Genomic DNA, 27,862 nt, shown 5'->3' with positions numbered 1-27,862 from the left:
CCCTCTAGTGGTGCCAGCATGTATATACACAGTGTAAACCTATTTGATGGGACATCAGGTAAACAAGTCTCCATCTTATGCAACCACACAGTGACTACACAGAGAGTACATCCAGAGTCTGCATATACAATATCATTCTCCCCCAGTCCTTTGTGCCAATTAGTTTTGCACTATGTGCTCTGGCTTAGCTCTCCCCAGACTTAAGTGGCAATAGTCCTTGCACCTTGGCTGTGTTTTGGCTTGGCTCTCTCCCTGTTAACCCCCAAGCCCTTTTGCTATAACGTTGGATGGTGGTTACCAGATTGGATGGTTTGATGATGCAGTGGAGGTTCCAGTGAGTTCTGGGTGTGATCCATATGTGTGTCCATGGCTACATCCATCCATTCCACACCCCCACCCCCAACAGCAAGATCATGCAGCTGGCCCATTACATTAAAATACAGGATCGGACACAGTGCAAGTACAAAGAAAGAAAAACATTTTTTTTACAGTTTGTATCGTGACTTACATTCATTATGTTTTACAGTCGTGCACCAGGATTGGGTAGATTGCATTAATGGTTCAGTCATGGTCAATATTGAGGTAGCAGTACAGGTATAGAAACATAGAAACATAGAAAATAGGTGCAGGAGCAGGCCATTCAGCCCTTCTAGCCTGCACCGCCATTCAATGAGTTCATGGCTGAACATGAAACTTCAGTACCCCTTTCCTGCTTTCTCGCCATACTCCTTGATCCCCCGAGTAGTAAGGACTTCATCTAACTCCCTTTTGAATATATTTAGTGAATTGGCCCCAACCACTTTCTGTGGCAGAGAATTCCACAGGTTCACCACTCTCTGGGTGAAGAAGTCTCTCCTCATCTTGGTCCTAAATGGCTTACCCCTTATCCTTAGACTGTGACCCCTGGTTCTGGACTTCCCCAACATTGGGAACATTCTTCCTGCATCTAACCTGTCTAAACCCGTCAGGATTTTAAATGTTTCTATGAGGTCCTCTCTCATTCTTCTGAACTCCAGTGAATACAAGCCCAGTTGATCCAGTCTTTCTTGATAGGTCAGTCCCACCATCCCGGGAATCAGTCTGGTGAATCTTCGCTGCACTCCCTCAATAGCAAGAATGTCCTTCCTCAAGTTAGGAGACCAAAATTGTACACAATACTCCAGGTGTGGCCTCACCAAGGCCCTGTACAACTGTAGCAACACCTCCCTGCCCCTGTACTCAAATCCCCTCGCTATGAAGGCCAACATGCCATTTGCTTTCTTAACCGCCTGCTGTACCTGCATGCCAACCTTCAATGACTGATGTACCATGACACCCAGGTCTCGTTGCACCTTCCCTTTTCCTAATCTGTCACCATTCAGATAATAGTCTGTCTCTCTGTTTTTACCACCAAAGTGGATAACCTCACATTTATCCACATTATACTTCATCTGCCATTCATTTGCCCACTCACCTAACCTATCCAAGTCACTCTGCAGCCTCATAGCATCCTCCTCGCAGCTCACACTGCCACCCAACTTAGTGTCATCCGCAAATTTGGAGATACTACATTTAATCCCCTCGTCTAAATCATTAATGTACAATGTAAATAGCTGGGGCCCCAACACAGAACCTTGCGGTACCCCACTAGTCACTGCCTGCCATTCTGAAAAGTACCCATTTACTCCTACTCTTTGCTTCCTGTCTGCCAACCAGTTCTCAATCCACGTCAGCACACTACCCCCAATCCCATGTGCTTTAACTTTGCACATTAATCTCTTGTGTGGGACCTTGTCGAAAGCCTTCTGAAAGTCCAAATATACCACATCAACTGGTTCTCCTTTGTCCACTTTACTGGAAACATCCTCAAAAAATTCCAGAAGATTTGTCAAGCATGATTTCCCTTTCACAAATCCATGCTGACTTGGACCTATCATGTCACCATTTTCCAAATGCGCTGCTATGACATCCTTAATAATTGATTCCATCATTTTACCCACTACTGAGGTCAGGCTGACCGGTCTATAATTCCCTGTTTTCTCTCTCCCTCCTTTTTTAAAAAGTGGGGTTACATTGGCTACCCTCCACTCGATAGGAACTGATCCAGAGTCAATGGAATGTTGGAAAATGACTGTCAATGCATCCGCTATTTCCAAGGCCACCTCCTTAAGTACTCTTGGATGCAGACCATCAGGCCCTGGGGATTTATCGGCCTTCAATCCCATCAATTTCCTCAACACAATTTCCCGACTAATAAAGATTTCCCTCAGTTCCTCCTCCTTACTAGACCCTCTGACCCCTTTTATATCTGTGTCCTCCTTAGTGAATACCGAACCAAAGTACTTGTTCAATTGGTCTGCCATTTCTTTGTTCCCCGTTATGACTTCCCCTGATTCTGACTGCAGGGGACCTACGTTTGTCTTTATTAACCTTTTTCTCTTTACATACCTATAGAAACTTTTGCAATCCGCCTTAATGTTCCCTGCAAGCTTCTTCTCGTACTCCATTTTCCCTGCCCTAATCAAACCCTTTGTCCTCCTCTGCTGAGTTCTAAATTTCTCCCAGTCCCCGGGTTCGCTGCTATTTCTGGCCAATTTGTATGCCACTTCCTTGGCTTTAATACTATCCCTGATTTCCCTAGATAGCCACGGTTGAGCCACCTTCCCTTTTTTATTTTTACGCTAGACAGGAATGTACAATTGTTGTAATTCATCCATGCGGTCTCTAAATGTCTGCCATTGCCCATCCACAGTCAACCCCTTAAGTATCATTCGCCAATCTATCCTAGCCAATTCACGCCTTATACCTTCAAAGTTACCCTTCTTTAAGTTCTGGACCATGGTCTCTGAATTAACTGTTTCATTCTCCATCCTAATGCAGAATTCCACTATATTATGGTCACTCTTCCCCAAGGGGCCTCGCACAATGAGATTGCTAATTAATCCTCTCTCATTACACAACACCCAGTCTAAGATGGCCTCCCCCTAGTTGGTTCCTCGACATATTGGTCTAGAAAACCATCCCTTATGCACTCCAGGAAATCCTCCTCCACCGTATTGCTTCCAGTTTGGCTAGCCCAATCTATGTGCATATTAAAGTCACCCATGATAACTGCTGCACCTTTATTGCATGCACCCCTAATTTCCTGTTTGATGCCCTCCCCTAGTTCGTGAGCAAGCGGATGGGGTCCTAGTCGTCTTATGGCAGCCCTGCGCCCCCTGCTAGTGGGGTGGGCTTGTTTCGCTCACGTAGCCAGGACTCAGGGCCTTTGCCGTTGCCTACTGCTGGGCAGAGCCACAAATGTGTGTGGCCTCCCTGTCCTCCTTTGAGGGCTGAAGATTCTTCTGCCTGCTCTCTAAAGGTGTTGGGAACCTGGCTGTTCCAGATCCCGTTTGGGGAATTTGTTGGTTCTGACCTTTCGCTCCCGGACATGGCCGTGATAGTGACTGGGTCTGGGGGCAGCGCCATCTCCACCCGGGTGGTGGGTAACGGCGGCCGACTGCGCGTATTGGCGCCATTTTCATTTCTGGGTCCTTGGCAAATAGTGTCATTGGCTGCCTGCAGTGTGGGATAGACCTGGGGCAGGGTATCAGGATCACTGCCTTCACCCTCCTGAGGTCGCTCGCTTGCTACTTTTGGGGATACTCTATTCCCAACATCTCGCAACAACATTTTGTTCTTTACATTAGGAATGGTACCGACAATTTGCAACAACATTTTGTTCACAATCTTAATCGGTTCGTTACATTGATTGTCATGCATACAATGTCTCTTTATGTTCAGTTGGGTGCAGGTCTCCTTTAAGAGAACCCTGCTGGCTTTACCCCAGTCAAATCCTTTGTTAGACACCACATGTTGGTCCCTCAGCGTTGCACCTCGTGATATTGCCATGGCCATCTTTTTTTTCAGCCACGTTGCCCCTCGCTGCAGCAGGGACGCCATCTTGCCTCTGTCCTCGAGGTCGACTGCCTTGATCCTTCTCTCCCGCGATTCTGCCACAAAAGCTGGAAGAGTGCCTGTGAATTCGATCTTCCTCCCCAGGAGTCCTGCCACTGGAGCCTGGAAGGTACTTTTAGGTCGTTCTGGTCGGATCATTGCCACGCAGTTGTGATGGATGGTCTGTACCTCAGGTGCTGCGCTGGTCTGTTGTCTGGTGCCTGGCCCAAGCGAAGGTGAGGTTTTGCTCTGTCTCTGAGCATGGGGGACATCGATTGCTGGAGTGAAGAGGTCTTCCCATTTCCACTGGATCTTCCCCATCCACCTTCTTCCGAGTAACGTTGGACCATCACCTGCAACGATCCACAGAGGTAACTTGTGCACCAAGCCATTATGGATTACACCTACATCCGCACTACCAAGGATTGGGATCAGCTCCTTGGTGTAGGTGCGCAACTTTTCCTGTACTGGAACCAGCTCAGGTCATTTTTCATTCCATAGCCTCTCAAAGGCATCCTGGCTCATCACTGACTGGCTCGCTCCTGTGTCCACTTCCATGAAGACTGGAACTCTATTTATCTCGACTTCCATCTTCACTGGAGGACAATCGGTGGTGCAGATATACACTCCATACACTTCTTCTTGGGGTTGAGCTGCCTCTCTGGCCAACATCATACTCCCCGCTGGATTCAAAGTCATCTACCGACTCCTGCTAGACGGTGAGTCGTATTTCTTTTACACATAAGCTGGAGGTGGCCCTTTGCGTTACAGGCTTTGCATATGTACTCAGCAAACCAACACTGGTGAGCCCTGTGGTTTCCTCCGCAACACCAGCATGGTGCTACTCGAGTAGCACCCCTCAGCGGACTCTGAGTTCTGGAACCCTGAGGTCTGTGCTCTCTGCCCTGGGCAGAGCCACGTTCTACAGTCTTGCCTGTGTAAGGCACCATTCTGTGTGCAGTACGTGCCGGGTTAAAGTCCACAGCATGAATGATTTGCTTGGTGCTGCAGGTCGAGGTCATGAACGCCTGACTAATGCTGATGGCCTTCTGCAGGTTGACTGTGGTATCGGCAGATAATAGCTTGTGAAGGAGGCCCTCGTGGCCAATTCCTATAATGAAGATTTCTCGCAATGTTTCAATGAGGTGCGTGCCTAAATCACACGGTGCCGCAAGTCTCCTGAGGTCGGCAGCATATTTTGCAATCTCTTGGCTCTCAGGTCTGTGGTGAGTGTAGAATCTGTGCCTGGCCATGAGGATGCTCTGTTTTGGTTTTAGTTGGTCGTGAATTAGTTCAGTCAGCTCATCGTGTGTCTTATCCTTGGCCTTCGTAGGTGGCAGCACGTCCCTGACGAGGCAGTAGACCTCGGGCCTACAACTGGTCAGCAGTATAGCCTTCGCGTTTCTCCGCCAATTGTGTCCGTCTCCCCTGCCAGGTTGTTTGCCACAAAATATTGCTCGAGCCTTTCCGTGAAAGCATCCCAATCATCACCCTCTGCGAAGTCTTTTAGTGTGCCAAAGGTAACCATAATATCACGTGAAAGTCCTTATTCTCGTTGCCAGTTGTTATATCTACCTCATGGAGACATTCATAAGTACATTACAATGTGTTGTACTCAAACTGTAGTGACCTTGGTCCTTTATTCCAAATTCCAGAGTGAGGCATAAGCATGGTGTGCAGTCTTTTATTCTGGGCCCTGTCACCAGGACAGGAAACCCCCAGTCACCACCAGTTGCACCCTCTAGTGGTGCCAGCATGTATATACACAGTGTAAACCTTATGGTAGTACATCAGGTAAACAAGTCTCCATCTTATGCAACCACACAGTGACTACGCAGAGAGTACATCCACAGTCTGCATATACAACACTTTCTTGTTCTCAGCCACTGGCAGTGCTCTCTTCAGCCTACAATGACAGAAATGAACAAATTATACAATGGCGGCCCCAAGATGCAGAACTGCCATTACAAGACACTGATTGGATGTGATGCTATGCTCATGTGGTTTTGTTCATTTCTATGTGGGAGTAAGAAAAAAATTATATGCATGGTACTAATCTTGAACATGTAGGAAATCTGTGGCTTCCCTTTGCCCTACTCCTATCATGCTCTTACTTGCAAGGATACCCGGACTACCTCCTTCAATGGAATCTAGACCTTGCAATGTCTGAGCCCTCTTCCAGTTGTGGTCTGTTCCTTGTGTTATGTGTCATCTTGTTATGCAAGCAGATGTTATAAATTGCAGGACCACACAGGCAGTAACACACCAAATCACCCACCCGTTGTAGAACCCATCTGATTTTCATCTCATGAAATCAACCCTATAAAGGGTCAAGGATGTCACAGAGCGGACGCAGGGCATTCTGGGGGGAGAGAGTAAACAGCTAGAGGTCGTGGTCCATATCGGGACCAATGACATAGGTAGAAAGAGGGATGAGGTCCTGCAAGTAGAATTTAAGGAGCTAGGAGAAAAATTAAAGGGTCGGACCTCAAAGGTAGTAATCTCTGGGTTACTACCGGTGCCACATGCTAATGAGTATAAGAATAGAAGGATAGAGAGGATGAACACGTGGCTGGAGAGTTGGTGTAGGAGGGAGGGCTTTAAATTCCTGAAGCATTGGGACCGCTACTGGAGGAGATGGGATCTGTACAAACCGGACGGGTTGCACCTCAACAGCGCCAGGACCAATATCCTCGTGGGGAGTTTTGCGAGTGCTGTTGGGGAGAGTTTAAACTAGCTTGGCAGGGGATGGGAACCTGAGAACAAATTCAATAGTTAAGGAAGTAAAGCTGAAATTGGATAGCAAGAATGTAGAAAGTGAATCTGTAAGACAGAGAAAACAAGGGTTAGTAAGTAGTAATCAAGGAGGTCTTCCTGTGCTAAATGGTATATACTTTAATGCAAGAAGTATAGCGAATAAGGCGGATGAGCTAAGAGCACATGTAGACACTTGGGAGTATGACATTATAGCCATCACAGAGACATGGCTGAAAGAGCAGCTAGTTTGGCAGCTCAATATTCCTGGTTACAGGATTTTAGACAAAACAGAGAGGGAGGTAAAAAGGGGCGTGGGGAGTCATGGTATTGATTAAAGAAACTATTACAACGATGAGGAGGGATGATATGTTAGAGGGATCATCAAATGAGGCCATATGGGTCGAATTGAAAAATAAAAAAAGGACGATCCCACTGCTGGGCATGTATTATAGACCTCCAAACAGTGGGAGGGAGATAGAGGAACAAATATGTATGCAAATTTCTGTGGTCCAAAAATCATAGGGTAGTAATAGTAAGGGATTTTAACTATCCTAATATTGATTGGGACAAATATAGTGTGAAGGATATAGAGGGTGCGGAATTCTTAAAATGCATTCAAGAGAACTTTTTTAGTCAGTATGTAACAAGCCCAGCATGAGAGGGGGCGGTTTTGGATTTAGTTTTGGGGAATGAAGCTGGGCTGGTGGAAGGGGTATTAATGGGAGAGCACTTGGGTGCCAATGACCATAATTCAGTCAGATTCAAGTTAGTTATGGATAAGGACAAGGATAGACCAGGAATAAAAGTCTCAAATTGAGGAAAAGCTAACTTTGCTAAGTTGAGGAGTGATTTCGCCACAGTGGACTAGAAACAGCTTTTTGTAGGTAAATCCGTATCTGAACAGTGGGAAGCATTCAAGGAGGAGATCTGGAAGGCTCAGGCCAAACATGTGCCCTTAAAGAAAAAGGATGGGAATAACAATTCTGGAGCCCCCTGGATGTCTAGGGACTTACAAGGGAGGATAAAGAAAAAAGGGGAAGCTTATGTCATATACCGATAGCTAAATACTGTAGAATCTATGGAGGAATATAGAAAGTTCAGAGGTAAAATTAAAAAGGATATTAGGAATGCTAAGAGAGAGCATGAAAATTCTCGGCAAGTAAAATTAATGACAACCCAAAGATGTTCTATAAATATATTAAGAGCAAGAGGATAACTAAAGAAAGGATAGGGCCTATTAGAGACCATGAGGGTAATCTTTGTGTGGAGGCAGAAGATTTTGGTATGGTTCTTAATGAATACTTTGCGTCTGTTTTCACAAAGGAAAGGGGCAATGTAGATACTGTTATCGAGGAGGAGTGTGAAATTCTGGATGAAATAAACATAGTGAGGGAGGAGGTATTAAGGGGTTTAGCAGCTTTGAAAGTAGGTAATCCCCAAGCCTGGATTAAATGCATCCCAGGCGGTTGAGCGAAGTAAAAGAGGAAATAGCAGAGGCCTTGACTATCATTTTCCAGTCCTCTTTGGATTCAGGCATGGTGCCAGAGGACTGGAGGACTGCTAATGTGGTACCCTTTGTTTAAGAAGGGAGAAAAGGATAGGCCGAGTAATTACAGGTCTGTAAGCCTAAATTCAGTGGTGGGAAAATTATTGGAAAAAATCCTGAAAGACAGGATAAATCTACATTTGGAAAGGCAAGGATTAATTAGGGACAGTCAGCACGGATTTGTTAAGGGAAGATTGTGTTTGACTAACCTGATTGAATTTTTTTGAGGAGGTAACCAGGAGGGTCGATGAGGGTAGTGCATACAATATAGTGTATATGGACTTTAGCAAAGCTTTTGATAAGATCCCACATGGTAGACTGGTCCCGAAGGTTAAAGCCCATGGGATCCAGGGCAAAGTGGCTAGTTGGATCCAAAATTGGCTTAGAGGTAGGAAGCAAAGGGTAATGGTTGTTGGATGTTTTTGTGACTGGAAGGATGTTTCCAGTGGGGTTCCGCAGGGCTCAGTACATGGTCCCTTGCTTCTTGTGGTATACATCAATGATCTAGATTTGACTATAGGGAGTATGATTAAGAAATTTACACTAAAATTGTGGTTGATAATGAAGAGGAAAGTCATGGACTGCAGGAGGATATCAATCTACTGGTCAGGTGGGCAGAGCAGTGGCAAATGGAATTTAATTCAGAGAAGTGTGAGGTAATACACTTTGGGAGGGCTAATAAGGAAAGGGTATACACATTAAGCGGTATGCCACTTAATAGTGTAGATGAACAAAGGGACCTTGGAGCACTTGTCCACAGATCCCTGAAAGTAGCAGGCCAGGTGGATAAGGTGGTTAAGAAGGCATATGGAATGCTTGCCTTTATTGGCTGAGGCATAGAATACAAGAGCAGGGAGATTATGCTTAAATTGTATAATACTCTGGTTAGTCCACAGCTGGAGTACTGTGTGCAGTTCTGGTCGCCGTATTATAGGAAGGACGTGATTGCAATAGAGAGGGTGCTGAGGAGATTTACTAGGATGCTGCCTGGAATGGAGAATCTTAGTTATGAGGACAGATTGGATAGGTTGGGTTCTCATTGGAACAGAGGAGGCTGGGAGGAGACCTCATTGAGGTGTTTATCATTTTGAGGAGCCTGGATATAGTGAATAGCAAGGGCTTATTTCCCTTGGTGGAGGGGTCAATTACGAGGGGGCATAGTTTTAAGGTGGTTGGTGGAAGGTTCAGAGGGGATTTAAGAGGAGGCTTCTTCACTGGGAGGGTTGTGGGGGTCTGGAACTCAGTGCTTGGAAGGGTGGTGGATGCAGAAACCCTCACTGCATTTGAAAGTTGCCTGGGTGGGCACTTGAAGTGCCATAACCCACAGGGTTAGGGACCTAGAGCTGGTAAGTGGGATTAGACTGGATAACCTCTTGTTGGCTGGAGCAGATACGATGGTAAGTACTGCAGAGAATCAAATACGGCCAGGGTGATCTCCTGGACTAGTTTTGATTGCCTGGATGTGTCAGAGAGGAATTTTCCCAGATTTTGTTTCTCCAACTGGCCTGGGTTTTTTAATCTGTTTTTTTGTCTCTCCCAGGAGATCGCATGGCTCCGGTTGGGGTGGAGTGTAGAATGTTGCAGTGCAGGGGGCGTCGCAGTTGTGTGCGGCGGACTGGTTGGACCGGATGCTCTTTATCTTTCCACCAATGTTCATTGTTCATAGGTTTATATGTAACCTTCAGGGCTGCTGACCGAGGGCCGTGAGGCTCTTTGACGGTCGGCGCGGACATGATGGGCCGAAATGGCCTCCTTCTGCGCTGTAGATTTCTATGTTTCTATGTTTTTAAATGTGGCCTACAGCTTTCTAAAGACTTTCATTGCATAATCTTCCAATTGCCAGGGCACCACCAATTAAGGGTCCACATCAGGAAATCCGATGAGCTCCTCTTGACGTGAAATTGATGAACATTACCAATGTTACAGCACCAGAAACTTTTCCCTGGTAGGATTTTATGTGACATTAACAGAATAATTTTGACTTAGCTATTTTTTTCCCTCTTTTATTCCCCTCTGTTCCAGCCACTGCCATCAAACATCCTTATCAATCAACACCACTAAAACAGATTATCTGGTCATTATTGCTGTTTGTGGGAGTTGCTGTGTGCAAATTGGCTGCCGCATTTCCCACATTACAACAGTGACTACACACCAAAAGTACTTCATTGGCTGTAAAGTGCCTTGAGACGTCTGGTGGTCGTGAAAGGCTCTATATAAATGCAAGTCTTTCTTTTCTTTATTTTGATACACTTAACACAACATCACTAATATATGCTACTATCTCAACAGGCTTGTTGTATAAATGCATGGTGCTGCCATCTACTAGAAGCCTCAACATTAACTTTGGTAATTTTAGAGGACAAGCTGATAACAATTCTGAATTACTTTCTTCTGTCTGCTATGCTAATGCACGTGCTGACCGTCTATTTTTGATGGGTCAATGCCTCTGCTAAAATGTCAGACAAAAGGAATGTCGTCTGTACATGGTGAGTGTTCGCCTGATAATATTGGCATGGTGAGTGTTCGCCTGATAATATTGGCAACAATTATTCCTCGGCTTCTGGATGTAAACAAGGTATACAATATACGCTGTATCTTTTTGCATGGAATGTCTCGACCTATTGCTGTGAAATTCATTATAAAGGAGGCAGATTGGAGCCCTAGTTTTCAGTTATTATTTTATTTATAGCAGCCTTATGCAGAACTTCAACTCCCTGCTCATCCAAATGTATATGTTACAAACACATTTGAAAATCTAGTTAAATGTATAGCTCATGAATAGAATACTTTACATCGAAGCACTTGATAACAAATTTTGTTCCATTTGTCAAGCTGACCACATGTTATGTGGTCAGTCTCATAAGTTGATTGAAAGCAGTATAAAAACTCTTCTACATGCATTATCTACTACGAAACAAGCATTTGTCTCACTAATGGCTCTGGGGCACCCTTCAACTGATTTTCTCCCAGTACAGAGAGGTGATAAGTGATTATTTTTATAGTATAACTGGTGATAGGGTGGCACATAATATATATTGGTTGCTGGCTTTTTCTGTACATGCAAATGGCCTGCTAAAAAAAATACACAATGACACATGCACAAATGATGCACGCACACAATGACACACACACACACACACAATGACACGCACACACACACACAAAATGACACACACACACAATGACATACACACACACAATGACACACACACATAATGACACACACACAATGAGACACGCACACACACACACAATGACTGACACACACAAATAATGACACACACACAATGACATACACGCACACACACACACTGGCACACACACAAAGACACACATACACACACACCATTGTTCTTGGATAACAGTGGGCCTAATCCAAAAATGCCAGCTGTGGTAAAAGAAAATGGGAATTCATTAATGTAAATCTGGTTTCAAGCAATCGGCACTTTCTATTTGGCAGTGGACCCAACGAATTGTTTAAACTGTAACTAGTACATGGCCAAGTCATTGATCACTGTCAACGGATGGCAAGAAATCCTCAACATGCAATTCATTCCAGCGTGTGGGAAACTATTTACACAATTTATAGCTTTAACATCTGTAACATATTTGGAAACTGCTGGGATGAAAAAATATTTACCTTGCAAAAAATAAATTCATTGAGGGCTTCTTGTCAGCAAAAAAATGAATTATAGGAAAAGTCAGTGTGCAGCATATGGAGATGCTTTACAATCTCCGAATTAACACTTTCAGCTCAGTCACATTTGCCATTAACACACCAACGCATCTTTATACTGTATTGTTTCTCTTGCTTCTCTACCCTCCACCCCCACAAGTTCAGCTCAACCACTAACATGGCATAATGCAGGTTGCTATTTCCCATGATAGCCTGACCAGAAGTAGATTTGCCATGGGGAAAATTATGTCCGCTTACTTCATTCGTCTCGGAAATATGTCTAACTCTCAGCTTTGGTTTAAAAATGCATTGTACCGTGCTTTATTAATTACTCCGGTACAGGTTGAGCCACTTAAGAAAGTTTTTCAAATTATATGCAGCTTATGGGATCTAATTAACAGTGGACCTCTGAAACACTGATACATTTGTGGTCAAAATAATCAACCACAGGACTTTAAAATATTATTTGGCTTATGCTTTGCTCCTCAGTCATAAATAAGTAAATAAAATACTGCATTATTATTGTGGAAAATCATTCAGTATCATGCAAGAGGGACACAAGTTTGAGGCAAATGAGCTAATTAGGAATAGTAATAAATAAATAAATACACTCATAAATATAAATGTCACATCTTGATCTTCACGCTTGTGAGCAGAAGTCCTGTTACATTATACCAGAGACTTTAAGATCTGACCATTCATGTCACTATTGCCATAGAATGGAATGGAAATGATAAACCCATGCTCGGTATTACTGCCTGATCATGAAAAAAACAACCTGCATTTTTATATTATTCCTCACATGAGCAGTAATGTCTCAAAGGGTTTAAGAAGTAGCAAAATCGATACAAAGGAGGAAAAATGGAGAATGGGGTTGGCGATGGGAGGGAATTGGAAGAAAAAAGGATTTTTAAGAGATTTCTGGATCCAGGGAGTTAGGAAGACAACATTATTTAAGGAGCAATTTCTCAGGATGGAGCTCGAGCAACTGGAAAATAAACCACGGATAGTGGAATTGAAGGAGCAGTGAGCAAGCAGTGATCTGCATAAAGGGCTTTTTAAAATGTATTCATGGGATATAGGCATCACTGGCAAGGCCAGCATTTATTGCCCATCCCTAATTGCCCTTGAGAAGGTGAGTCAACCACATTGCTGTAGGTCTGGAGTAACCCAGGTAAGGATGGCAGATTTTGTTCCCTAAAGGACATTAGTGAACCAGATGGGTATTTACGATAATCCAGTGGTTTCATGGTCACCATTACTAGCTTTTTATTCCAGATTTATTTTTAATGAACTGAATTTAAATTTCCAGCCATGGTGGGATTTGAACTCAAGTCTCTGTGGTAATTAATCCAGCAATATAACCATTATGCTACCATACCTGTTGTGCCGCTGGAAGGATGTACAGATAGAGTGGAACAAGGCTGTCGAAGCATTTTATAAGGGAGGCTAAGGACCCTAAAATTGATTCCCTGGGGCAAAAAGGTTCTGGTAGAGCTTGGTAGTGGGAAGCGTGATGGGTGTGCCAGGGAGTATGTGGATTGTAGCATTCAAAATTAGCCGAGGTTCGTGAAGAATAGAGGTAAGGGTACTGCAAGGAAATCCTTGGAGAGATATTAGCCCTCAGGGTGATGAAGGCATGGATTAGGTTTTTAGCAATGCTGGAAAAAAAGCCGGGAAGCCATGTTTCAGAGGTGAAAGAATGTTCTCGTGACAATGGGGGATGGGAACCAATGCAGGGAGACAGAGGGAGACAAAAAGGAGGCAAAAGCAAAAGACAGAAAGGAGATGAGGAAAAGTGGAGGGTAGATAAACCCAAGGCAAAGAACAAAAAGGGCCACTGTACAGCAAAATTCTAAAAGGACAAAGGGTGTTAAAAAAACAAGCCTGAAGGCTTTGTGTCTTAATGCAAGGAGTATCCGCAATAAGGTGGATGAATTAACTGTGCAAATAGATGTCAACAAATATGATGTGATTGGGATTACGGAGATGTGGCTCCAGGATGATCAGGGCTGGGAACTCAACATCCAGCGGGAGATCGAGAGCCAGCGGCAGTTGGTGAGAGGGAGCGACCTGTCAAAAGCCCAGCGGGAGATCGAGAGCCAGCGGCAGTTGGTGAGAGGGGAGCGACCTGTCAAAAGCCCAGCGGGAGATCGAGAGCCAGCGGCAGTTGGTGAGAGGGAGCGACCTGTCAAAAGCCCAGCGGGAGATCGAGAGCCAGCGGCAGTTGGTGAGAGGGGAGCGACCTGTCAAAAGCCCAGCGGGAGATCGAGAGCCAGCGGCAGTTGGTGAGAGGGAGCGACCTGTCAAAAGCATACTGGTGCAGCTACAGCGGGAGAGAAAGCAAAATAGAAGTAGAAAGTAATCAAAAAGTGACGTCACAGCCAATGGGGTAAGTGATTTGCTGGTGATTGGTGAGTAGCTTTTCTTTTATTTTTTATATCAGTAAGTGAACTATAACATTGTTATTACCAATTTAAGGGTATCTAAGGTTAAGACATGGCAGGAGAGCTCGGTCATGTGATATGCTCCTCCTGTACCATGTGGGAACTCGGGGACACTTCCGGTGTCCCTGACGACTACGTGTGTGGGAAGTGTATCCGCCTCGAGCTCTTGACGGTCCGCGTTGCGGAATTGGAGCTGAAGGTGGATTCACTCTGGAGCATCCACGATGCTGAGAATGACGTGAGTATCACGTGTAGTGAGTTGGTCTTACCGCAGGAGAAGGGTCCACAGCCAGATAGGGAATGGAAGACCAACAGGAAGAGCAGTGCAAGAAAGATAGTGCAGGAGTCCCCTGTGGTCATCCCCCTGCAAAACAGATACACTGCTTTGAGTACTGTTGGGGAGGATGACTCATCAGGGGAGGGCAGCAGCAGCCAAGTTCATGGCACAGTAGGTGGCTCTGCTGCAAAGGAGGGCAGGAAAAAGAGTGGGAGCGCGATAGTGATAGGGGATTCGATGGTGAGGGGAATAGATAGGCGTTTCTGCGGACGCAACCGAGACTCCAGGATGGTATGTTGCCTCCCTGATGCAAGGGTCAAGGATGTCTCGGAGCGGGTGCAGGACATTCTGAAATGGGAGGGAGAACAGCCAGTTGTCGTGGTGCACATTGGTACCAACGACATAGGTAAAAAAAGGGATGAGGTCCTACGAAAAGAATTTAAGGAGCTAGGAGCTAAATTAAAAAGTAGGACCTCAAAAGTAGTAATCTCGGGATTGCTACCAGTGCCACTTGCTAGTCAGAGTAGGAATCGCAGGATAGCGCAGATGAATACATGGCTTGAGCAGTGGTGCAGCAGGGAGGGATTCAAATTCTTGGGGCATTGGAACCGGTTCTGGGGGAGGTGGGACCAGTACAAACCGGACGGTCTGCACCTGGGCAGGTCCGGAACCAATGTCCTAGGGGGAGTGTTTGCTAGTGCTGTTGGGGAGGAGTTAAACTAATATTGCAGGGGGATGGGAACCTATACAGGGAGACAGAGGGAGACAAAAAGGAGGCAAAAGCAAAAGACAGAAAGGAGATGAGGAAAAGTGGAGGGCAGAGAAAACCAAGGCAAAAAACAAAAAGGGCCACTGTACAGCAAAATTCTAAAAGGACAAAGGGTGTTAAAAAAGCAAGCCTGAAGGCTTTGTGTCTTAATGCAAGGAGTATCCGCAATAAGGTGGATGAATTAATTGTGCAAATAGATGTTAACAAATATGATGTGATTGGGATTACGGAGACGTGGCTCCAGGATGATCAGGGCTGGGAACTCAACATCCAGGGGTATTCAACATTCAGGAAGGATAGAATAAAAGGAAAAGGAGGTGGGGTAGCATTGCTGGTTAAAGAGGAGATTAATGCAATAGTTAGGAAAGACATTAGCTTGGATGATGTGGAATCTATATGGGTAGAGCTGCAGAACACTAAAGGGCAAAAATCGTTAGTGGGAGTTGTGTACAGACCTCCAAACAGTAGTAGTGATGTTGGGGAGGGCATCAAACAGGAAATTAGGAGTGCATGCAATAAAGGTGCAGCAGTTATAATGGGTGACTTTAATATGCACATAGATTGGGCTAGCCAAACTGGAAGCAATACGGTGGAGGAGGATTTCCTGGAATGCATAAGGGATGGTTTTCTAGACCAATATGTCGAGGAACCAACTAGGGGGGAGGCCATCTTAGACTGGGTGTTGTGTAATGAGAGAGGATTAATTAGCAATCTCATTGTGCGAGGCCCCTTGGGGAAGAGTGACCATAATATGGTGGAATTCTGCATTAGGATGGAGAATGAAACAGTTAATTCAGAGACCATGGTCCAGAACTTAAAGAAGGGTAACTTTGAAGCTATGAGGCGTGAATTGGCTAGGATAGATTGGCGAATGATACTTAAGGGGTTGACTGTGGATGGGCAACGGCAGACATTTAGAGACCGCATGGATGAATTACAACAATTGTACATTCCTGTCTGGCGTAAAAATAAAAAAGGGAAGGTGGCTCAACCGTGGCTATCAAGGGAAATCAGGGATAGTATTAAAGCCAAGGAAGTGGCATACAAATTGGCCAGAAATAGCAGCGAACCCGGGGACTGGGAGAAATTTAGAACTCAGCAGAGGAGGACAAAGGGTTTGATTAGGGCAGGGAAAATGGAGTACGAGAAGAAGCTTGCAGGGAACATTAAGGCGGTTTGCAAAAGTTTCTATAGGTATGTAAAGAGAAAAAAGTTAGTAAAGACAAACGTAGGTCCCCTGCAGTCAGAATCAGGGGAAGTCATAACGGGGAACAAAGAAATGGCAGTCCAATTGAACAAGTACTTTGGTTCGGTATTCACTAAGGAGGACACAAACAACCTTCCGGATATAAAAGTGGTCAGAGGGTCTATTAAGGAGGAGGAACTGAGGGAAATCTTTATTAGTCGGGAAATTGTGTTGGGGAAATTGATGGGATTGAAGGCCGATAAATCCCCAGGGCCTGATGGACTGCATCCCAGAGTACTTAAGGAGGTGGCCTTGGAAATAGCGGATGCATTGACAGTCATTTTCCAACATTCCATTGACTCTGGATCAGTTCCTATCGAGTGGAGGGTAGCCAATGTAACCCCACTTTTTAAAAAAGGAGGGAGAGAGAAAGCAGGGAATTATAGACCGGTCAGCCTGACCTCAGTAGTGGGTAAAATGATGGAATCAATTATTAAGGATGTCATAGCAGCGCATTTGGAAAATGGTGACATGATAGGTCCAAGTCAGCATGGATTTGTAAAAGGGAGATCATGCTTGACAAATCTTCTGGAATTTTTTGAGGATGTTTCAAATAAAGTGGACAAAGGAGTACCAGTTGATGTGGTATATTTGGACTTTCAGAAGGCTTTCGACAAGGTCCCACACAGGAGATTAATGTGCAAAGTTAAAGCACATGGGATTGGGGGTAGTGTGCTGACGTGGATTGAGAACTGGTTGTCAGACAGGAAGCAAAGAGTAGGAGTAAATGGGTACTTTTCGGAATGGCAGGCAGTGACTAGTGGGGTACCGCAGGGTTCTGTGCTGGGGCCCCAGCTGTTTATATTGTACATTAATGATTTAGACGAGGGGATTAAATGTAGTATCTCCAAATTTGCGGATGACACTAAGTTGGGTGGCAGTGTGAGCTGCGAGGAGGATGCTATGAGGCTACAGAGTGACTTGGATAGGTTAGGTGAGTGGGCAAATGCGTGGCAGATGAAGTATAATGTGGATAAATGTGAGGTTATCCACTTTGGTGGTAAAAACAGAGAGACAGACTATTATCTGAATGGTGACAGATTAGGAAAAGGGAAGGTGCAACGAGACCTGGGTGTCATGGTACATCAGTCATTGAAGGTTGGCATGCAGGTACAGCAGGCGGTTAAGAAAGCAAATGGCATGTTGGCCTTCATAGCGAGGGGATTTGAGTACAGGGGCAGGGAGGTGTTGCTACAGTTGTACAGGGCCTTGGTGAGGCCACACCTGGAGTATTGTGTACAGTTTTGGTCTCCTAACTTGAGGAAGGACATACTTGCTGTTGAGGGAGTGCAGCGAAGATTCACCAGACTGATTCCCGGGATGGTGGGACTGACCTATCAAGAAAGACTGAATCAACTGGGCTTGTATTCACTGGAGTTCAGAAGAGTGAGAGGGGACCTCATAGAAACGTTTAAAATTCTGACGGGTTTGGACAGGTTGGATGCAGGAAGAATGTTCCCAATGTTGGGGAAGTCCAGAACCAGGGGTCACAGTCTAAGGATAAGGGGTAAGCCATTTAGGACCGAGATAAGGAGAAACTTCTTCACCCAGAGAGTGGTGAACCTGTGGAATTCTCTACCACAGGAAGTAGTTGAGGCCAATTCACTAAATATATTCAAAAGGGAGATAAATGAAGTCCTTACTACTCGGGGGATCAAGGGGTATGGCGTGAAAGCAGGAAGTGGGTACTGAAGTTTCATGTTCAGCCATGAACTCGTTGAATGGCGGTGCAGGCTAGAAGAGCAGAATGGCCTGCTCCTGCACCTATTTTCTATGTTTCTATGTTTCTATGATAGAATAAAAGGAAAAGGAGGTGGGGTAGCATTGCTGGTTAAAGAGGAGATTAATGCAATAGTTAGGAAAGACATTAGCTTGGATGATGTGGAATCTATATGGGTAGAGCTGCAGAACACCAAAGGGCAAAAAACGTTAGTGGGAGTTGTGTACAGTCCTCCAAACAGTAGTAGTGATGTTGGGGAGGGCATCAAACAGGAAATTAGGGGTGCATGCAATAAAGGTGCAGCAGTTATAATGGGTGACTTTAATATGCACATAGATTGGGCTAGCCAAACTGGAAGCAATACGGTGGAGGAGGATTTCCTGGAGTGCATAAGGGATGGTTTTCTAGACCAATATGTCGAGGAACCAACTAGGGGGGAGGCCATCTTAGACTGGGTGTTGTGTAATGAGAGAGGATTAATTAGCAATCTCATTGTGCGAGGCCCCTTGGGGAAGAGTGACCATAATATGGTGGAATTCTGCATTAGGATGGAGAATGAAACAGTTAATTCAGAGACCATGGTCCAGAACTTAAAGAAGGGTAACTTTGAAGCTATGAGGCGTGAATTGGCTAGGATAGATTGGCGAATGATACTTAAGGGGTTGACTGTGGATGGGCAACGGCAGACATTTAGAGACCGCATGGATGAATTACAACAATTGTACATTCCTGTCTGGCGTAAAAATAAAAAAGGGAAGGTGGCTCAACCGTGGCTATCAAGGGAAATCAGGGATAGTATTAAAGCCAAGGAAGTGGCATACAAATTGGCCAGAAATAGCAGCGAACCCGGGGACTGGGAGAAATTTAGAACTCAGCAGAGGAGGACAAAGGGTTTGATTAGGGCAGGGAAAATGGAGTACGAGAAGAAGCTTGCAGGGAACATTAAGGCGGTTTGCAAAAGTTTCTATAGGTATGTAAAGAGAAAAAAGTTAGTAAAGACAAACGTAGGTCCCCTGCAGTCAGAATCAGGGGAAGTCATAACGGGGAACAAAGAAATGGCAGTCCAATTGAACAAGTACTTTGGTTCGGTATTCACTAAGGAGGACACAAACAACCTTCCGGATATAAAAGGGGTCAGAGGGTCTAGTAAGGAGGAGGAACTGAGGGAAATCTTTATTAGTCGGGAAATTGTGTTGGGGAAATTGATGGGATTGAAGGCCGATAAATCCCCAGGGCCTGATGGACTGCATCCCAGAGTACTTAAGGAGGTGGCCTTGGAAATAGCGGATGCATTGACAGTCATTTTCCAACATTCCATTGACTCTGGATCAGTTCCTATCGAGTGGAGGGTAGCCAATGTAACCCCACTTTTTAAAAAAGGAGGGAGAGAGAAAACAGGGAATTATAGACCGGTCAGCCTGACCTCAGTATTGGGTAAAATGATGGAATCAATTACTAAGGATGTCATAGCAGCGCATTTGGAAAATGGTGACATGATAGGTCCAAGTCAGCATGGATTTGTGAAAGGGAAATCATGCTTGACAAATCTTCTGGAATTTTTTGAGGATGTTTCCAGTAAAGTGGACAAAGGAGAACCAGTTGATGTAGTATATTTGGACTTTCAGAAGGCTTTCGACAAGGTCCCACACAAGAGATTAATGTGCAAAGTTAAAGCACATGGGATTGGGGGTAGTGTGCTGACGTGGATTGAGAACTGGTTGTCAGACAGGAAGCAAAGAGTAGGAGTAAATGGGTACTTTTCAGAATGGCAGGCAGTGACTAGTGGGGTACCACAAGGTTCTGTGCTGGGGCCCCAGCTGTTTACATTGTACATTAATGATTTAGACAAGGGGATTAAATGTAGTATCTCCAAATTTGCGGATGACACTAAGTTGGGTGGCAGTGTGAGCTGCGAGGAGGATGCTATGAGGCTGCAGATTGACTTGGATAGGTTAGGTGAGTGGGCAAATGAATGGCAGATGAAGTATAATGTGGATAAATGTGAGGTTATCCACTTTGGTGGTAAAAACAGAGAGACAGACTATTATCTGAATGGTGACAGATTAGGAAAAGGGAAGGTGCAACGAGACCTGGGTGTCATGGTACATCAGTCATTGAAGGTTGGCATGCAGGTACAGCAGGCGGTTAAGAAAGCAAATGGCATGTTGGCCTTCATAGCGAGGGGATTTGAGTACAGGGGCAGGGAGGTGTTGCTACAGTTGTACAGGGCCTTGGTGAGGCCACACCTGGAGTATTGTGTACAATTTTGGTCTCCTAACTTGAGGAAGGACATTCTTACTATTGAGGGAGTGCAGCGAAGATTCACCAGACTGATTCCCGGGATGGTGGGACTGACCTATCAAGAAAGACCGGATCAACTGGGCTTGTATTCACTGGAGTTCAGAAGAATGAGAGGGGACCTCATAGAAACATTTAAAATTCTGACGGGTTTAGACAGGTTAGATGCAGGAAGAATGTTCCCAATGTTGGGGAAGTCCAGAACCAGGGGCCACAGTCTAAGGATAAGGGGTAAGCCATTTAGGACCGAGATGAGGAGAAACTTCTTCACCCAGAGAGTGGTGAACCTGTGGAATTCTCTACCACAGAAAGTAGTTGAGGCCAATTCACTAAATATATTCAAAAGGGAGTTAGATGAAGTCCTTACTACTCGGGGGATCAAGGGGTATGGCGAGAAAGCAGGAAGGGGGTACTGAAGTTTCATGTTCAGCCATGAACTCATTGAATGGTGGTGCAGGCTAGAAGGGCTGAATGGCCTGCTCCTGCACCTATTTTCTATGTTTCTATGTTTCTATGTTTCTATGGCTTGGATGGAGGTAAGAAGCTCAGTTCAGGGTAAAATAGGAAGCCGGGATTGTACATTCGTGGATTTAGGCTTAGAGAACAACCAGGACGGTTATTAAAATTGAGGCCAAATCCATGTGGATGCTAGTGGGAGGCAAAAAATATGCCTTCAGTTTTGCGAATATTGTGATGAAGAAAATATTGGTTCATGCAAAACTTTCTCTACATAACGATAATGAGTGCATGTCAAAGTAATCCATTGGATGATGCCTTTCTTAATGTTGAGCTGGCATATGAAAAATAGAGTAACAGCCTTGTTGTTGGTAGTGGAGGCAGCAAGTTGGAGTTGGATGTTATTAACACATATATGGAACCTGACCTTATGGTGCCATGGTGCAGTCAGCAGTCCTGAAGCTGGCAGAGAGTTTAAAGAAGACAAAAAAGGGTAGTGGGACATTGCCACAGTCACACAAATGCATTGGTGACTTTGACCAGGGAAGTCTTGGTGCATTGGACAGGTAGAAATCAGATTGGTGGGATTACTGTGTAATGAGACAGGATTAATAAATGATCTCCTAGTAAAGGATCCTCTAGCAATGAGTGACCATAACATGGTTGAATTTCAAATTCAGTTGGAGGGTGAGAAAGTTGGTTCTCAAACCAGTGTCCTAAGCTTAAATAAAGGAGACTACAAAGGTATGAGGGCAGAGTTGGCTAAAGTGGACTGGGAAAATAGATTAAAGTTTGGGACGGTTGATGAGCAGTGGCAGACATTTAAGGAGATAATCCATAACTCGCAACATAAATATATCCCAATAAGAACGAAAGATTGTAAGAGAAAGGATAACCATCCGTGGCTAATTAAGGAAATAAGGTAGGCTATTAAATTGAAAACAAGGGCATACAATGTGGCCAAGACTAGTGGGAGGCCAGAGGATTGGGAAACTTTAAAAAGCCAGCAAAGAATGACTAAAAAAATGATAAAGAGAGGGAAGATAGATTGTGAGAGTAAACTAGCACAAAATATAAAAACAGATAGTAAGAGTTTCTACAGGTACATAAAAAGGAAAAGGATGGCTAAAGTAAATTTTGGTCCCCTAGAGGATGAGACTGGGGAATTAATAATGGAGAACAGGGAAATGGCAGAGACGTTGAACAAAAATGTTGTATCGGTCTTCACGGTAGAAGACACTAAAAACATCCCAATCGTGGATAATCAAGGGGCTTTAGGGAGGGTGGAACTTATTACAATCACTATCACTAATGAAGTAGTACTCGGTAAAGTAATAGGACTAAAGGCGGACAAGTCCCCTGGACCTGATGGCTTACATCCTAGGATCTTCAGAGAGGTGGCTGCAGAGATAGTGGATGCATTGGTTGTAATCTACCAACATTCCCTGGATTCAGGGGCGGTCCCAGCGGATTGAAAAACCGCAAATGTAATGCCCCTATTTAAAAGAGGCAGCAAAAAGCAGGAAACTATAGGCTAGTTAGCCTAACATCTGTCATTGGGAAAATGCTAGAGTCCATTATTAAGGAAGCAATAGCGGGACATTTGGAAAAGCATAATTTAATCAAGCAGAGCCAGCATGGTTTTATGAAAGGGAAATCATGTTTGACAAATTTGTTGGAGTTCTTTGAAGATGTAACGACCAGGGTGGATAAGAGGGAACCAGTGGATGTGGTGTATTTGAATTTCCAGAAGACATTCGATAAGGTGCCATATAAAAGGTTATTGCACAAGATAAAAGTTCACAGGGTTGGGGGTAATACATTAGCATGGATAGAGAATTGGCTAACTAACAGAAAACAGAGAGTCAGGATAAATGGGTTATTTTCCGGTTAGCAAACAGTGACTAGTGGGGTGCCGCAAGTGATCGGTGCTGGGTCCTCAACTATTTACAATCTATATTAATGACTTGGATGAAGGGACCGAGTGTAATGTAGCCAAGTTTGCTGATGATACAAAGATGGGTGAGAAAGCAAATTGTGAGGAGGACACAAAAAATCTGCAGAGGGATATAGACAGGCTAAGTGAGTGGGCAAAAACCTGTCAGATGGAGTATAATATGGGAAAATGTGAGGTTATCCACTTTGGCAGAAATAATAGAAAAGCAAATTACAATGTAAATGGAGAAAAATTGCAAAGTTTTGCAGTACAGAGGGACCTGGGGGTCCTTGTGCATGAAACACAAAAAGTTAGTATGCTAGTACAGCAAGTAATCAGGAAGGCAAGTGGAATATTGGCCTTTATTGCAAGGGGGAAGGAGTATAAAAGCAGAGAAGTCCTGCTACAACTGTACAGGGTGTTGGTAAGGCCACACCTAGCGTATTGCGTACAGTTTTGGTCTCCGTATTTAAGGAAGGTTATACTTGCATTGGAGGCTGTTCAGAGAAGGTTCACTAGGTTGATTCCGGAGATGAGGGGGTTGACTTATGAAGATAGGTTGAGTAGGTTGGGCCTGTACACATTGGAGTTCAGAAGAATGAGAGATGATCTTATCAAAACATATAAAATAATGAGGGAGCTCGACAAAGTGGATGCAGAGTGGATATTTCCAATCAGGGGAAACTAAAACTAGGGGACATAGTCTCAGCATAAGGGGCTGCCCATCTAAAACTGAGATGAGGAGAAATTTCTCTCTCAGGGTTGTGAATCTCTGAAATTCTCTGCCCCAGAGAGCTGGATCTTTGAATATATTTAAAATGGAGACAGACAGAGTTTTGAGCGATAAGGAAGTAAAGGATTATGGGGAGCGGGCAGGGAAGTGGAGTCGAGTCCATGATCAGATCAGCCATGATCTTATTGAATGGCGGAGCAGGCTCGATGGGCCAAATGGCCTACTCCTGTTCCTATTTTTTTATGTTCTTATGTTCAACAGGAGGTGGTGGGAGAGAAGAGCATGCAGTTGAGTAAAAATGAAGCTTTCAGAATTTGGAGAGAAAGGGTGGATTGGAGACAGAAAAGTATAGACTTTTTTTAATTCATGTTCAAGTAGAGTACCACTGATTTAACAATTCACCACTTACTGAGTTATTTTTATCACCAGAGATTGGATAGATTGCCCACAACAGACTCTTGTCCTCTCCAAGGGTGGAAAATACTACAATGCCAGATCATATCATATCGTTCATGCTAAGACTAATAAATAACTGCATCACATACAAACATGCACAAATATACATTTTTTGAAGAAGTGCAGATCACCACTCCCACCAAACTCGGGCGGGAGCGGTTTTCCCAGCGTTGCACGCCGGCGGTCCGCTCCTCAACAGTATTTCAAAACCGCCGGCGGAAGACTGCAATGAATTTCCCAGCGAATGAAAGACCGCCCAAAACAAGAAAATACTACCAAAAAACCTGGCGGTAGGCTGATCAATTTCTAGCCCATTATTTTTTTTTAAATACGAAAAGGAAGTCATCCATTTCCAACTTTGACAACTTGGCCCCTCCCAAGGGCAGAAGCTAGGGATTTATAAGCAGTTGCCAACCTCCAGTAACTTCGCCGCCTCCCCGCCCAGCAATTAATCTCTAATTGACCTCAACATATGTCCAATTAGACCACTTCCACATAGAGAACAAAGGGACAGGCCAAATTAAGTATAGCTCCATTTTAGTGGCTAAAATCACAATCTTGCTTCAGACTTCAAGCTCCCTATGAGTAACGCTGATTGTGATAAATAAGCTGATACAATCAAGTCTAAAGAGTGCATCCCAGCAGTTCATCTGTTCATCATACAGAGATTTATCAGGGGAATATGATAAGGGGCAAAAATAAAGAGAATTTTATAATAAATGATCATCTGTTATGATCCACAATGTCATCATAAATGACCAAATAAAAATATTTTAAATGTTATTGATTAAAGCAGGATGACATCAAAATAATTTTTAAAAAAACAATCCCGTCCGCATAGTTACTGACACCATCATTATGCTGAGAAATGAGCAGCAAATTCTAATGTGACATATTCCTTGAAAAGTCATTTACTATCTGCATATCTGAGATCGTTCTCATAGATTCTCGTGAGTCCAGAGGTACAAGGATCCCATTCTGATTAAAGGAAATCATTACATATTTGGATTTGAAAAGATTTGCTTTTTAAAAAAAACGTAGATCAATGTCATGTGGAAAAAAATGCATAAATCTAATGAAAATGGATTTATTTTCTGGTAATCCTGGTTACAAGGCTATTAGTATAAATGTCCGTAAATTTAATGAATGGGCGATACATTCTTAACGGTGATGCCAAATGCAAATTTATTTGTTTTATCAGCTATTATTTTCCCACCACACATTAACGTTTTTTTTTCTTTTTTTCATTTTTACAAAGACTCCTTTCCTTTGTGTACCGCTCCCATCCCACACAGCAATCCAAGGGCTAGATTGTGACCTCTTCCCAATGTCTTTTGCCGCATTTTTTTGCAGATGATTGCTTTCAGGTAAGAGTGATTCATCCCTCAATTTCTCTAATCTCTCTTTCTCCTTCCCTCCCCCACATGTGGGATTGTCTCATCTCTGTGGTGTGCTATCCCGTAGCAGCACAGTCAAAATTCAGAACTTGCCTTAAGGGAAATTGTGGGTAAAAAAATAATCACATCCTACTGTACAGTAGTATGGCGCACTGATGCTCTACATAAGGAGATTTATAGTGTGTGTGTTCTGAGACCTAAGAAAATAGTTTTCATGAGCCCAAGTTTCGGGCCGTGCCTAGAACGGCGCAGCCCCGACCTGGACGCCCGTTTTTCGCGCCACAAAGTGCGCCTAAAAAAAACTTCCAGATTCTCCGGCTCCCTGCAGGTCGTTTGCAGCTCGGCGGCGGCACAGCATGAGCTGTAGGGGACGGAGCCAGATCCCTGCGCTGAAAACAGTGCCGGGACCTCTGCACATGCGCGCTACAGTGGGCGCGCATGTGCAGTAGCTCCAGGCACCCAAAACTGTGTGGGAGGGGCCCGAAGCACGCAGCCCCTAGCCCTGGCCGAATGGCCTCACTGGGGCTGCATGAATAAGGCTCCTCCCACGCCCAGCTCCTGCTTCCTCCGGACCGGACTGGACCCGACTTGACTCCCGCTCCCACCCCCCACCCCCCGACCTCCGCTTCCCCCGCTCCCGACCTTCCCCCCCCCTCCCCGATCGACCTCCGCTCCTGACCGATCTCCGCCCACCCCCCCCCGACCGATCAGCCCCCCCCGACCGATCTCCGCCCCTCCCCCCCGACCGACCAACCCCCCCTCCCCTCCACCCCGACCCGCACTCCCCCCGATCCGCGCTCCCGATCCCCCCAGACCCCGGACCCGACACCACCTATCTATCAATCCGGTAAGTCTAAGCTCGAAGTCTTGGGCCCGGCCGGGCCCGGCCCGTTCAGCCTCCCTCTCCTTTCTTTCTCTCTCTCTCTCCCTTCTCTCTCTCTCTCTCTCTCTCTCTCTTCCCCCCTCCCCTCCCTCCCTCCCTTCTCTCACCCTACCTCCCCTCCCTCCCTTCTCTCACCCCCCCTCCTCCCTCCCTTCTCTCCCCCCACTCTCTCCCCCCTCTCTCCCCCCTCCCTTCCCCTTCCTCCCTTCTCTCTCCCCCCTCCCTTCCCCTCCCCCCTTCTCTCCCCCCTCCCCTCCCTCCTCCTACCTCTCCTCCCCCCCTCCCCTCCCTCCTTTCTCACCCCCTCCCCTCCCTCCCTTCTCATCCTTCTCTCCCTTCTCACCCCCCCTCCCCTCCCTCCCTTCTCACCCCCCTCCCCTCCCTCCCTTCTCAGCCCCCCTCCCCTCCCTCCCTTGTCAACCCCCTCCCCCCCCACCCCCTCTCTCCCCCCACCCCCTCTCCCCCACTACACCCCCTCTCCCCCACTCCACCACCCCCTCCCCACTACACCCCCTCTCCCCCACCCCTCCTCACCCTCCCCTCCACCCCCCCTCCCCATCCTCCCCCTCCCCTCCACCCCTCGCTGTCAGAAACACAGACACTGACAGACAGAGAGTGAGAGAGACACACACAGACAGACAGATAGAGACACTAACAGAGACACACTGGGGGGGCCATCCCAGCACGCTGTTGGAGGACTCCCGGTGCTGCAGTCAGTAAGTAGAAAGTGTTTTATTTATTGATTTTTAAATTTTTAAATTTTTAATTAATTTTTTTTGATTGATTTATTGCTTGATTTATTGATGTATTTATCATTTATTATTGATGATGACTCTTTTTGTAAAATTGAAGTGTTTAATGTTTGTAAACTTCCCTTTAAACCCCCCCCCCCCCATTCCCTACGCCTGATTTGTAACCTACGCCTGATTTTCTAAAGTGTAGACAAGGTTTTTTCGAGCGTACAAAAATCTTCACTTACTCCATTCTAAGTTAGTTTGGAGTAAGTTTTCACTGCCGAAACTTTGAAAACAGGCGTAAGTGGCCGGACTTTCCACCGGAAATTCTATTCCAAAGTGAAACTGTTCTAACTGACTAGAACTGGAGCAAACTAAATGCCGAGAATTTGAATTTCTAAGATACTCCGTTCTACACCAGTTGCTCCAAAAAATCAGGAGTAACTGAGGCCGAAACTTGGGCCCCATATTTCTTTACTTGACATGTCTTAAGAACACAGAGAATCAAATTTCTTCTGTGCACTAGATGCACAAAGTGCACAGTAGAAATCTTCGATAAGAATAATTAAAAATATTGACATCCAGTGGTGTTCATTGGTGTTCATTGTTAATAAAA

This window comes from Pristiophorus japonicus, chromosome 3, assembly GCF_044704955.1.
Source record: "Pristiophorus japonicus isolate sPriJap1 chromosome 3, sPriJap1.hap1, whole genome shotgun sequence".
Lineage (NCBI taxonomy): Eukaryota > Metazoa > Chordata > Chondrichthyes > Pristiophoridae > Pristiophorus > Pristiophorus japonicus.
This window is presented reverse-complemented; position numbering follows the sequence as displayed.